The 15,007-nt window shown below is 38.1% G+C and overlaps 1 protein-coding gene across 2 annotated transcripts in view; it reads left to right on the top strand.

Moving 5' to 3' along the window:
* Window positions 1-15,007, top strand: part of KHDRBS2 (KH RNA binding domain containing, signal transduction associated 2) — a 610,850-nt gene that overhangs the window by 381,186 nt on the left and 214,657 nt on the right. The window lies entirely within an intron of this gene.

The following is a 15,007-nucleotide window of genomic DNA, read 5'->3' as shown; positions in this document are numbered from 1 at the left end:
TAAAAATGAATAAATAAAAAATGAAAAAAAAGAAGACTTTAAAAAACCACCTAACTCTCTTCCAAAGTGGCTGCACCATTTTGCATTCCCACCAAGGTTGGAGAAGCAGATGGATGCTTCTCCTGTGTGCCCTGGTCGGGAATCAAACCTAGGACTTCCACATGCTGGGCCAACACTCTACCACTGAGCAAACCTGCCAGGGCTTGTTTTTGAATTTTTGACATTCTAATAGATGTGTTGTTGTTTTAATTTGCAATTGACTAATGACACATGATGTTGAGCACCTTCTCGTGTGCCTATTTGCCATCTGTATATAATCTTTGATGAATTGTCTATTCATCTTTTGTTCATTTTCTTCTTGTTGAGTTTTCAGACTTCTTTGTATGTTTTAGATAACAGTCCTTTATCACATATGCTTTTTTTTTAAGCGAGGAGAGAAGATAGAGTGATAGACTCCCACATGCAACCCAACAGTGAACCACCCAGAAACACCCATCTGGGGCCAATGTTCAAATCAACTGAACTATTCTCAGTTCCCTGGGCTGGTGCTCAAACTAGTTGAGCCTCTGGCTTGGAGTGGGGAAGAGAGAGAGAAGTGGGAAAGGAAGGGCAAGAAAAGTAGATGGTTGCTTCCCATGTGTGCCCGACCAGGAATCAAACCCAGAACATCTGTATGCCAGGTTAACGCCCTATCCACTGAACAATCCAGCCAGGAACCAGATAAGCTTTTTGAAAATGTTTTTTTTTTTCCAAGTCTATGGCTTATGTTCTCGTTCTCTTCAAATTCTGATTGAGTTTTTAATTTATCCAGAATTACTTTTCAGATTATTTTTTTAGTTTTCATATCTGTATTGCACTGTTATAATGAATATAAATAAATATCTTTGTAATGCTTAGGCAGGATTTGACATTTCATCCAATATCGTTTTGTATATGTAATATACTAAAATTATATTTTAAATAGGGAAAAAAACAAAGTTTATGGAAAGTTTGGGTGGAAACACATAATTCTAATTGTGTTTCAAATAATTTAGAGGACTTGCAAGAGTAATTTGGTGAGAGTTGGATTCTCTGATGTGCACATCATCACCTGTATAAACATCAGTCAATAACTTAGAGCAATACAGGTCTTCAAGCCAACAAGATTTTACAAATATCTTTTTAGCTTTCAGCACAAAGCCATTACTCAAATTGAGTTTCAAGCCTCAAAAGGGCTAATTTGCAGGCATCAAGTGAATTAACTTTAGAATTAAGTGTTTTTTAGAAACCTATAGAAATCAGACCTCATGGAAGAATGTTCTTATTCATTGTAAAAGCAATATCTGGGTATGTATTTTTAATCTATAAATTATCTGGAGGGTGATAGAGGAAAGAGAACCATAGATCTGCTCTGTACTTACTGATGCTTTGGAAGCAATATCCGTGATGATGCAGAAGACAGCCAATTAATGGCTTTTGTGGTTTGCTAAATGCCTGAGTAAAGCTGAGGTGTTTAATAACCACAAAAGCCCTTTACTGCTACTATAGTCTTCAGACTCCAATCGCAATTCATATTCTACACGAGCATTAAAGCTGGTACAACAAACCAAAGCGTAAATCCTTTGTTGAAACATTCTCTTTCTCCTCAGGAGAGTTTTGATGCTACTTTTTTAAAGCTGATTTTGTAAAAATTTCTTTGTTTATTTCAGTGACTTGGTAGCAAAAACATATAAAAAATGAGATAGCTTGCAAAGCAACATGTTACTTGACTATGTGTTTTATGAAAAAATTATTATATAAATAGACAGGGAGGCGGCACATTTCTGTTCTGTACTTTGATTCTGCAGTGGAAAAGTAAAAGTTCAGTAGCCTTCCCTCCTGTTGATATCCATGGAGCCTTCTTCATGAGAAAGTCTGGTGGACATACCTTGGCGATTATTCAGTTGGATCATTAGGACCAGTTTTTCATTTTCCAGATATGAAAATGAGGACATACGTGACTTGTTTAAAGGGACAAAACTAGTTTAGAGTACAACTCAAATTCTGCCCTCATTCCTACCTTCATTGTTCCATGTCTGGACTGGTATAAAAATCTTCTATAATAGTTTGGTTTCTTACAGAGCAACTGAATGATATCCCTTCAACTCCAATCCCTCAATTACATTCCTGAGGGATGCTTCCAAATGCCAATCTGTGAGTGCTAGCTGTCCTCAGAACGCAAGGCTCCAGTCTCGCGATCTGTGTTCCATCCGCATGTCCTGCTGTGCACCTCAGACATGGTGCTTTAGGAACATTGTGTTATTAGTTGGTCCCTAATCCTAAACACTTTTGTCTCATCGCTTCATAACTTTATGCATGGAAATCTGCCTCAATTGTTCTTTTTGACCTCTAATATTTCACCTCTCTCTTTTCGATCCCTTGATGCCTCCTTTATATATATTTATTTTCTCTTTTATGATTATGAGATTATGCCTTTTATATGTTTTCATAAGTAGGGTTCTTAAATATTTGCATGCCTACCCAGAAGATAGGCTAACGCAGGCATGGCCAACATATGGCCCACGGGCCGAATCCGGCCCGCATAATGAGTTTATGAGGCCCATGATTAAATTTTTAATATTCTCTGCTACTTTAAAATCTCAGCTACTCAGAAGTGGAAGCGTCTTTGATTATTGGAAATCGAGATATTTAAGTAGATAGTGATACTTGGAAAAGAATTCTGCGTGTGACTAATCTAGGGTTAACTTCCAATAATTGGTCGAATGGATTTGTGATACTTCTTTATTTTTTAAAAAAATTTCATTATCAAGATTTATAACTTTTGTACTCATCTGTGCTCGATATGAACTGTTTGACGTTTAGCAGCGATGTGAAACCCACATTCTTTTAGGCGGAGTTTGCCAGTGTGCACCCAAGGTCAAACAATTCGTTATTTTTGTGGTCAAGTGTCCTGAATCAAGTGGCATTGTATCCTAGACAATAGCTGCAGTTGATAACTGAAAACGTGTCCAGGCTGTTTGTAAAACAAAATAATTGTTTTGTGATATAACCCCTTCAAGCTCATTCTATTAATTAACTATTGTTTCAATTGATTACGATACAGTTAGGATCTTTATACAGTATGTAATTATATTTTTATTAAAATAATATTGTATATTAAAATTTTTTCACTCACTTTTATTCATAAACAAATTACATAATAAAATTTTTATACATAAACAAATCATTTTTGTATCTAACATTTTTTAATTTTAATATTTCATCAGGCTCATGAAAAAAGTTTTTCTTCTAATCTGGCTCGGGGACAAAAACTGTTGGCCACGCCTGGGCTAACCACATAAGAGAGAATCATACCACACCTTAAGAATCCCCTCAAATTGGAAATTTAAATTTAATTTAATTACTTTTTTTTTTTTTTGTATTTTTCTGAAGCTGGAAACGGGGAGAGACAGTCAGACAGACTCCCGCATGCGCCCCACCGGGATCCACCCGGCATGCCCACCAGGGGCGATGCTCTGCCCACCAGGGGGTGGTGCTTTGCCCCTCTGGGGGGTCGCTCTGCCGCGACCAGAGCCACTCTAGCGCCTGGGGCAGAGGCCAAGGAGCCATCCCCAGCGCCCGGGCCATCTTTGCTCCAATGGAGCCTTGGCTGCGGGAGGGGAAGAGAGAGACAGAGAGGAAGGAGGGGGGGGATGGAGAAGCAAATGGGCGCTTCTCCTATGTGCCCTGGCCGGGAATCGAACCCGGGTCCCCCGCACGCCAGGCCGACGCTCTACTGCTGAGCCAACCGGCCAGGGCTAATTACTTATTTTTTAAAGGCTTCTTGTCAACAGATAACATTTTTTTTTTTTTTTTTTAAGAACAGAGACACGAGGGAGACTTACATTTACTGTCTTGCTCTGTTGCTTTATTTCACAGCATATTACTGTCTGAAATTAGATCGCTTGTTCCTTTGTGTCTTTGGATCTGTTTTCCCACATTAGAATATAAGCTCAATGAGGGCTCTCTTGTTTATTGTATCTACAGTACCTGGAATAAATATATAAACAAATAAGCATATTTGTTATTTGGACTCTGTATAATGTTAATATATTTATTAATAATATCTTCTTTACTGAGGAAAGGAATAAGAGTTCCAAATGCTCCCTTCTCAGTTCTTGGCCTTGTTCTATTTGTACAGGTGTAAGGGAAACCCTGTTTTCTGTCCCCAGCACTATATGGTATGAGCCTGTGCTATTGGTACTCTAGACTTTAGAACAAAGTAAGGTCTCCTTTTCATACAAAGGACAGGAGCATTGTAGATAGTATCCAGATGTCGCTTGAGCCTGCATCTCATAGAAAATAAATAAAAACTGAAATTCTTTTGGCTGATCTCCACCTCTGAGAGCCTAAAATTTCTCTCCCTGGAATAAAAACAAATAAGTTATACCACCACAGAGCACAGAACTAATGTTGGAGCCATTAAATGGTTACCTTTTCCCAATCAGAGTTTGCAGAATAGAGTTTAAAAATCAGTGTGGAAGGGGGTTGAAGAAGATTGTGACCTGAATGCTATTTCTTGATACCACTGCTCCCATGTCTTGGTTGAAAGGACTTAACATACACAAGCATATTGGCAGGGAGGCTAAATGATCTAGAAGTATCTGATGTTGCAAGTGATTTTGAGAGAGAAGGCATTACCTTTATGCCTCGAAATGCAGGGTTAGAGAGGGAGGAGATCCAAGTCCTGAAAGGAGCCTCAGAAAAGGACCATCAATCCCATAGTTGTCGAAAGGATCTCATGGCTTCCTTCATTAATGCCTTCTGCAGAATAGGATTGATCGGGACTTCCTGCTGTGCAGTCCATTGCATGGAGGAAAAGGGGCTCCTTGGTTCCACTGGCCCAGTGCTGTTGAGGAGAACTATGTAGATTATAGATGTCCTGTGGGATTGGGGGATTATGGGAGAAACCTGGAAACAGAGAGATGTCCTGGTCACCCATCAGAGGAGCAGTCCAGTGTGCCAGCTGCTGCTCTGCATGGTCCTGTTAGAGCAAAGAATCAAGGCCTTCCTTGCTTAGAGGTTTGCCCCTGACAAAGAGGCCCCAACACAAAACCTTTAGGATGCTGAACAAATCCACCTCACGGATAGGCAGAGACAATTTACTCTCCATGGAAAATCTTAGCAAATTGAGGAAGGGAAACCCAGCTGAGCAATCCAACAGATAGTTTCTGTTGTTCCAGCAGCAAAGCCAATGGTAACAGGGAAAAGCATGAAGGCTGTACACCCAGGTCTTCAGACTCTTAATCTGTGTTCTTTCCACTTTGCAAGTAAGACATTTCATGAAGCTACATGGAATTTTTGTCTCATATGTGAACATGATTCTTTTCCATTTTTTCCAAATATTTCTTTCACTATATTGCACTCATATATTACAAGTCCATTTCTTCTGCTACTAACCATGAAACTAAAATTTTCATCAACTGTTCCTTCCTTTCCCTTTCTAAGTATTCATTCAGTAGCTGGCATTCTTCACTTAACATCCTCTATCCTAGCCAGACAATCTCCTTCCTGCTTACCTGTGCTCATCTCCTGTGCCACAGTCACCTCTCCTTCCTGCTTACCTGTGCTCATCTCCTGTGCCACAGTCACCTCTCCCATCTGGAACAGGATTCTGCTCTCCTCGGACACATTATCTGTTATTTTTAAGAACTGCTCTATTCTAATCTGATTAAATATTCAGGTAGAATACTATGCACAGATTTTTATTTATTATTAAATATGGCGGTAACTGAAGCTGCCAAATAAAAAGGTCACTTAAAAAAGGCATGCACAACATATTTTATACTCTTTTCAAAGAGTTTTTTTTAAAGTTATCATTACTGAGTAGGTGGTTGTTTTCCTGATTAAAATACACAGAAAGAATGATTACAATGTTCTCATTTGGGAGAGAGCAAAGGAGAACTTTAGGAGAGATTTTCTAGGGAGTCACCATATCTATATAGCTCTTCTCAGTTGATCTTTTTATTTCTAAAACAGAAATGTAGAGTATAATCTTTTTTTCAGTAAAATAAAATGTGAAAAGTAGCAGCCACCAAAACATTAATATAATATTGGGAATAAATTATTTTTTAAACTAACAAAAAAAAATCAAAGTTGAATTGAGCATATACAAATTCAGAAAACATTTATTTATTATTTACTTATTCTTTTAACTTTTATTATTTTACTTATTTTTATTTTATTATTATTTGCTTACTTTAATCAAGTGAGAGGCAAGGGGGCAGAGAGACAGACTCTCGCGCACAACTGAGCTATTTTAGCACCTGAGGCAAGGCCTTGTATCCATCCTCAGCTCCCAGGGCCAACTTGCTCATTTGAGCCATGGCTGCAGGAGAAGAAGAGAGAGAGAGAAACAGAGAGGGGAGGGGGAGGGGTAGAGAAGCAGATGGTTGCTTTTCCTGTGTGCCCTGACAGGGATTTGAACCCGGGACTTCCACACGCTAGGCCAATGCTCTTCCACTGAGTCAATCAGCCAGGGTCTCAGAATATATTAAGAAGCATTTTTTTCTTTGTCTAGGTATTTTATTGAAATGTTTCTTGCTCTGACATTTTATGATCAAGTGTAAGGATCTTGTCATCTGTATTCACTTAAGTTCCACTGGTTCAAGGGCTTTTCTCTACTGTGTTTCCAGGACCTGCATCAGTGCCTGGTGCTTACTTGCTGCTCAAAAATATATTGATTAAATAAAAAGATGATTTATTTTAGCAAGACCCCTTTAGGCACTTTTAAGTCAGGCTGATTAGATTTATTAATATCTTGAATATATAATTTTTTTAGAAGGCCTCAAATTTTAAGGTTATTTATAAAAATTATTCGGATAGCCCATATTCTATCAATGAACAGAATTTTCATGCACAGAATTGGCACTCTCCTCTAAATGTATCCTTAATATGATTATTCCTTTGTTAACAAGAATTTGGAACCATTGGATCAATGTACCAATAAGCATCATCAATTTTATGTTAACAAAGAGTTCAGCTTTTATACTTCTAAATTAAGGTATATATAATATGTCAAAATATTAAATGGATGAATATTTCAACCTAAAATGCAGCTAGAGATCCTATATCATGTGTACAGTAACTTGTCAAAAAAGTTACTGAAGAAAATAAGTCGTTATGACTGTATCTAAATAATAGAACTTGATATTTTTAGAAAGCAGCCTAAATCTCTCATTTAATATTATTTAAATATTGACCTACCACTCTAACTTTAAACTGAGGTAGTGACTGACTTCATAAGCTAGAATGAAGGAAGGCATAACAGCAAATACATGAGATGTCTGGAGTCCATTTCAAAAGATCTTGGTTCCTAGACTTCATATATCAGTGGCCAACGGTTACTAAGGTAAAATATAACAAGAGAGAAGCCACCTTTTCCAATAACCCTGAAAAATACGTAAAATCTGTATACTTATCTTATTTTTTATGCTTGTTAATTGTGTGCAGTATAACTGTATTAATGGAGGGAAAGGAGAAAACATCCTTGGGTACAGAAATCACCCCAGCTAGCAGTTCTTCAGAGTCGGCAACGTTTTTACTTTGTGATGATAGTCGATCTCCTCTGATGAGTAAGCCTTATGAAGCCTTTATATAGACCTTATGCTGAGGCATGCACCAAGCAGCTCTTAATAAATCTTAATTGACTATTCTTTTACCACATTTTGTTAATGAGTTTTTCTGGTCCCTAGCCTGGGCTGAATAAAACTCACCCTGAGATGTTATCTAATAGCTAAGATGTTTTGCTAAGTAATATTCAGCATAGTTCTAGTTGGTTTCTGAAATAGCTTCCTACCCATTTCCCCTCAGCTACAGATTTGATATGAGCACAAGACCCATTACCTCCCCCATGTTTTTGTTTATTACTCTGAGGAGAGCATCCTAACCTAGCTGTTCATAAGGGCTGGGGAAACCCCAGGTCTCTTTGTTGTGGCCCAGCTGGGTTACAGTCTGCATTTCGTTCTCCCCTGCTATCCTCTGATAGTCTTGGCTTTGGTAGAGCCAAATATGCATTCACTGGTTACCGGTGGTTATAATCACAGTTTTAAATGTGAGGCAACAGTGTCCATCGTAGTCTCAGAGGAGGGAATTTGGCAAGAAAATGGTCCTTCACTGTGCCTCCTGCTAGCCTGTCTACACCTGTCATTACCTGGCATCTAGACGCAAGTGAAATAATCTTCCCAATTTGTATTTGGGCAAAATGCCATCAGAGCAGATGGACATGAGTGTATGTAACTGGGAAATTATGCATATACATTTAAGATGCAGACTATGAGCATGAGTCCTTTCTAGGAACATTCAGACATCTGTCTGCTCTGAGCTTTAGTGTATACTGTTTATACCGTATGTCATCACAGTGGGAGGGCCTTGTCAGAGTTGAAAAAAGGAGCACTCATGCATTTCATGAAAACTCTTTCATAGGGCAGATTTGCCTCAGCCTGAGCAAAAGGATCATCCAAGTATTGTAAATATCTTTGGTATGAGTTCAAGACAGCAAATTTTAAAAACTGATTTTGATAGCAAAAAAAGGAAAGCAAAATTTTTAAATATTACAGGAAAATTAAAATCGGATCAGTTTATTAAATGTCTTTGTATGATATGCTTGTGATTCAGGCCTTGATAGATTCATTTAAAGGTGTTCCTTATTAGTTATTTAAACTGCCTTTTTCTGAAATCAAAATGTCCTATCAATCAGCATATTTTAAAGCAACTTTGTAACTTAACTTGCAAGTTAAGGAGTACTTTTAGCCTGCATGTTTTATTTACTGTAGTGTACAGCAAAGTATTAGAACATTCTTTATTATTTGAAGTGTGTAATATCAGTATTTTCGAATCCTATCTAAAATAATAACAAAATCTTCCATAAGTATGTTTTTTTTTCTTCTTTTCCAAGTGAGAGGAGGGGAGATAGAAAGACAGACTCCCATATGATCTCCGACCACGATCCACCCAGCAAAACTGATCTGAGGCCAATGATCTGCCCATCTTGGGCCATGCTCTCAACAGAGCTATTTTTAGAGCCTGAGGCACAGGCTCCACAGAGCTATCCTCAGTGCCTGGGGTCGATGCATTCAAACCAATCCAGCCATGGCTACAGGAGGAGAGGGGTGGAGGGGTGGAGAAGCAGATGGTCACTTGTCCTGTGTATTCTGACCAGGAATCAAACCCAGGGCATTCATATGCTGGACTGACACTCTACCACTGAGTCAACCAGTCAGGACCAATATGATTTATTTTTTTGACAAGAACATTGTCATCATATATGGGTAGGCCTTATTTTTTCTAATTTTGGAGTATTCCAGCTGATTATTTCTTTCTTTCTCAAGGGTCTTTTAATATTAAATTAAAAAATAAAATAATACTAAAATATCAAATATAGATTTTTATTATTACTACTACTTGTAAACTTATACTTTCACATTTCAGTGAATATATGTTAGCAAATTTAACATAAAAATTAAAATGCCATAAAACTATAACCATCCATTCATGGAAATTTTTTATAACTCCACAATTTTAGAAATCTATACTAGACAAAAATTAATATATGGTATATTTCTAGTAAGATAACATTTACAAGGTAAATGGCAATTTTGTTTGCTAGTATCTTTAAAATTTTATATAACTGAAGCCTCATCAAAGCATGTAACAAATGTTTAACAGGATGGTCTAGTTATGAAAACTTAGGTAGTAGTTATGAAAAATTAATTCAAAGATACATCTGTGCTTATTGAAGGACTGGAAATAAACACTATTATAAAAGAATACAGATTTTTCTGTTTAAAAATTATATTTATCTTATAAAAATGATACACAGGATATTTAGTCTAGTGAATATTTAAAGTTTTCAACTATTACTACATTTAAGCATTTAAAAAAACCCTCTCTAGGCCCTGGACGGTTGGCTCAGTGGTGAAGCTTCGGCCTGGCGTGCAGAGGTCCTGGGTTCGATTCCCGGCCAGGGCACACAGGAGAAGCGCCCATTTGCTTCTCCACCCCTCCCCCTCTCCTTCCTCTCTGTCTCTTTCTTCCCCTCCCACAGCGGAGGCTCCATTGGAGCAAAGATGGCCCGGGCGCTGGGGATGGCTCCTTGGCCTCTGCCCCAGGCGCTAGAGTGGCTCTGGTCGCAACAGAGCGACGCCCCGGAGGGGCAGAGCATCGCCCCCTGGTGGGCAGAGCGTTGCCCCCTGGTGGGCATGCCGGGTGGATCCCGGTCTGGCTTATGCGGGAGTCTGTCTGACTGTCTCTCTCCGTTTCCAGCTTCGGAAAAATACAAAAACAAAACAAAACAAAAAAAAAACCCTCTCTATTTGTAACATTAAGATGCTTTATTACTATAAATACAGTGGTATATATAGTTTGTTTGTCCAAATCAAAAAACCTGAGTTTATTAAAAGGCCTGATCATTTAACATTTAATGATCCAAATATTGGAATTAATAAGTCACTTGATTATCTTCAGTTATACAAACTGGCATTACAAGTATGATTAGAATATTTCTGTCACTGTGTTATTTTAGTGTTCTCTTAGGCAATCTCTGTGCTTCAATTATTACAAATATGTGTGGATGACATTCAAATTTACTTGTTAACACAGATTTGAATTTCAAAGGTAACCCTTGATATCTCTTTGACATTTTAAACTTAGAATGATAAAGATTAAATATAAGTTCTTGACCTCCAATCTTTTTCTTCATTTTTTTTTCCTCTAGCAAATGAGTCATTATAATTATAGTCATTTATGATCCAAAAAACTTCTTTTGTTTCTACTTTTGCCAGTCATACCTTTACTTCCTACTCCTGCATTCAAATTTCTTGTGGTTTCTGATATTCTTTCTATCTTACCCCACAACACATATGTACACGCACTGAAATTTTCATTGTTCCACAATTCATCTGTGCCAACCATGCTATTCCAATTCTTGCCCAAAATATGCTTTGTGTTTCCCACTCTGTGACTCATATTTTCGTATCAAGTGAAGTGTTAAAAAATACAATTTATTTTCTTGAAAATATGTATTATACCCTTTTTGATAATCAGTAATTAGTTTTATATTTGATCTGTACGTAATCCTGTTTAAGTAGGAGAATGGCAAGTACTTCAGTTTAATCGAAATACACTAGTGCAGTAGGCTTCACCAGCATTACTGTTAACAGACTTACCAAAACTCTCAGCTTAGTAATATCAGCAACTTGATTTTTTTTTTTTTTTTTTTTTTGCCTTTTTCTGAAGCTGGAAACAGGGAGAGACAGTCAGACAGACTCCCGCATGCGCCCAACCGGGATCCACCCGGCACGCCCACCAGGGGGCGACGCTCTGCCCACCAGGGGGCGACGCTCTGCCCACCAGGGGGCGATGCTCTGCCCATCCTGGGTGTCGCCATGTTGCGACCAGAGCCACTCTAGCGCCTGGGGCAGAGGCCACAGAGCCATCCCCAGCGCCCGGGCCATCTTTGCTCCAATGGAGCCTTGGCTGCGGGAGGGGAAGAGAGAGACAGAGAGGAAGGCGCGGCGGAGGGGTGGAGAAGCAAATGGGCGCTTCTCCTATGTGCCCTGGCCGGAATCAAACCCGGGTCCTCCGCACGCTAGGCCGACGCTCTACCGCTGAGCCAACCGGCCAGGGCTAGCAACTTGATTTTATCAGCACTCCAGATGTTTGGGTTCTCCAGGAAGCAAATGGCAAGTTGGGTTAAACATGTAAGCATTTTATTAGGGAACATGCTCTGTGACAAAAAAAAAAAAAATAAGTAGCGAGCCGAGGAAGCCTGTAGAACCCCCACACTATGACATCTGTCCCCAAGGAAAGAGAGGGAAGATCCTAAACTTTCCTGGGACAATGACATTGAAGAGAAATTCTTTATGAGTATACAATGACTGAGACTCCACCCACATTATTATGATATATTTTCTGATTCTGATATAAAATATACATACTCTAAAATAAATAGAATTTGTTCACATACATTGAATTTGTTATAATTTGTTAAATTTTATCTCAACCATCAATGTTGCCAACAATTAAAATCTCTACTTTTTTTTTACTTTTTATTTTTTTAATTTTTTGAGAGACAGAGAGAGAATCAGAGAGAGGGACAGATAGAGACAGACAGACAGGAAGGGAGAGAGATGAGAAGTATCAATTCTTTGTTGCAGCATCTTACAATAGTTGCTCGTTGATTGCTTGTTCATTGATTGCTTTCTCATATGTGCCTTGACTGGGGGGCTACAGCAGAGCTAGTGACCACTTGATCAAGCCAGTGACCTTGGGCTCAAGCCACCGACCTTGAGCTTCAAACCCACGACCTTTGGGCTCAAGCTAGCAACCATGGGTTCACATTTAAGATCCCATGCTCAAGCCAGCGACCCACACTCAAGTTGGTGAGCCTTGCTCAAATCAGATGAGCCTGTGCTCAAGCCGGCGACCTCAGAGTTTCAAACCCAGGTCCTCTGTGTCCCAGTTTGATGCTCTATCCACTGAGCCACTGCCTGGTCAGGCAAAAATCTGTACATTTTTAATAATTCATAAGGACCCTCAGAGTCCATTGGTTTTCCCCAGATAAAAAGCTGCAAAGATCCCCTTTCTTATTAGAATATTACATGAGAAAATGATGGAATTTTTCATTTTGTTGGTTGCTGGTCATTTCACTCAGAAGTAGTAATTTATCATATTACCTGATCCTAATAAAATACTAGACATGTTTTTTTCTTTCGTTTGGCTGTTGCTTGAATGTGAAAATTCAGAGGTAGAAATTGAGTAACATATGACTGGTTAAAAACTGTAGTTTTCTACTGTATTGCTTTCTACCAGCCGCCTGCGTTGTTGAGCACAATATTATTATAACCAGGTACTTAAGAGAATAAATATAAAAAAAAAACATGCTAAAATAAGAAAATAAATTACTGGAGTGACTAGTATTCTGCTTGTAATCAAGGCAGCTTTTGTAGGTAAAGCCATGCATTAGAAATCTTTGTAGGCTGAAGGCAACCCTGACATTTTCTAGGTGTATGGGTGAGTGTACACAGTTTTATTTAATGTCATTATCACATATGTAAACGGAGCTAAACTGATATCATATTTTAAATTTTATTTTTCAATGACAGTTTAGATGCAAGCATTATTTTCAAATGTACAGCATGGTGTTTAGACAATTATATGCTTTACAAAGTGGTCCCCTCCATAGTTTCCGTACCCACCTGGCACCACACTTAGTTATTATGATGTTATTGACTACATTCTCCCTACTGTACCTCACACATTCTCGTGACTATTTTGTAACTACCAATTTGGACTTCCTAACCCCTTTACCTTTTTCATCCAGTCCTTCCCCTCTGGCAATCATTAGTTTGTTCTTTGTATTTGTGATTCTGTTTCAGTTTTGCTTGTTTAATTTGTTCATTAGATTCTTATAGGTGAAATAATATGCTGTTTGTCTTTCTCTGACTGCATTATATCACTTAGCATAATATTGTTGAGGTTTATTCGTGCTGTCATAAATGGTAATATTCCATTATGTGTATGTGGGTGTGTGTCACTTCTTTATCTACTCATCTACTGTTGGGCACTTGGGTTGCTTCCAAATCTTGACTATTGTAAATAACACTACAATGAATATGGGGTGCATGTATTCCTTTAAAATAGTGTTTTGAGTTTTATTCAGATATGTACACAGACATGGAAGCACAGCATAATAAGGCAGTTTTATTTTTACTTTTTGAGGGTCCTTATACTGCTTTTCATAGTGGCTGCACCAATCTGCATTCCTTCCAATAGTACACAAGGGTTCCCCTTCTCCACAATCTTGCCAACGTTTGTTTGTGGGTTTATTGACGATAGCTATCCTGACAATTGTGGGTGTTATCTTATTGTGGTTTTAATTTGCATTTCCCTGATGATTAGTGATATTGAGCATCTTTTTGGCCATCTGTTTGTCCTCTTTGGAGAAGTGTCTGTTCAGATCCTCTGTCCATTTTTAAATTAAATTATTTGGGGGGAAGGGGTTTGGTGGCATTGTATGAGTTTTTTACAAATTTTAGGTATTAATCCCTTCCCATTGGTATCACTGATGAATATCTTCTTCCATTCAGTAGGTTGTCTTTTTGTTGTGTTGATGGTTTCCTTGCTGTACAAAACTTTTTAGTTTGGGGTAGTCCTCTTTGTTTAATTTTTCTTTTTGAACTGGCATCATTTGATGAGATAATGGACTTGATTTTTGGTCTCACAACTAAGTTTCAAACATCATTTCTGTTAGCTCACCTTTACAAACATTTCTAGTTCTAACTCTTAGACCTCTACTCAACACTAGAAAATTTACTAGATTGAATTCACTTAATTATATGTTTACTAAAAAAACGAATTTAATCTGATTGACAATTTGGCAAAAACCCTTGCAAGAAATTTGGTCCTGTCAAAAAAGACCATGGAGATATTTGGTCCACACCCAAAAGATCTGTGATGTATGCTGACACACCAACCGCCCATGCATCGTGAGACATTCCTCAACTTGTTGTTTTCTGAGCATTTCTATAACTGTGAGACACTTCCTCAATACTCATGGTTAATATAAATTCTGTTGTGCAAGATTTGACCTTAACCCATAGACCTAAGCCCCTGAGCCATTACAAGCGAGGATTTCCTAAGTGAGAAGGATTATTATTGACACTACAGCTGCAACACAATTATTAGACTAGTAAAAAATGATAACATTTTATGTACAAATTCTGTAAGGCAAAAAGATAAACAAACATTATGGGCTGTTTGAACCCAAGGACATTTCAGAAGCATGAACATTTTTGAAGCCAAATAGCAAGGACCGTTTGTTGTGGAACAAATAAACTCACGAATGCTTTGGACAGGACTATATTTCCACTAATCAGTAAAAATAACCAATTACTTAGTTTTGTACTGTTTAACCAGGTGCATGTGTGTATTAGTACCAGGAGGAACATGTAAGACTGACACTTGCTTTTTTGAAGATAGCATTCATCTT

Source organism: Saccopteryx bilineata, chromosome 1 (assembly GCF_036850765.1).
Source record: "Saccopteryx bilineata isolate mSacBil1 chromosome 1, mSacBil1_pri_phased_curated, whole genome shotgun sequence".
NCBI lineage: Eukaryota > Metazoa > Chordata > Mammalia > Chiroptera > Emballonuridae > Saccopteryx > Saccopteryx bilineata.
Note: the sequence above shows the minus strand (reverse complement) of the source record. Positions and strands in the feature narration are given on the sequence as shown.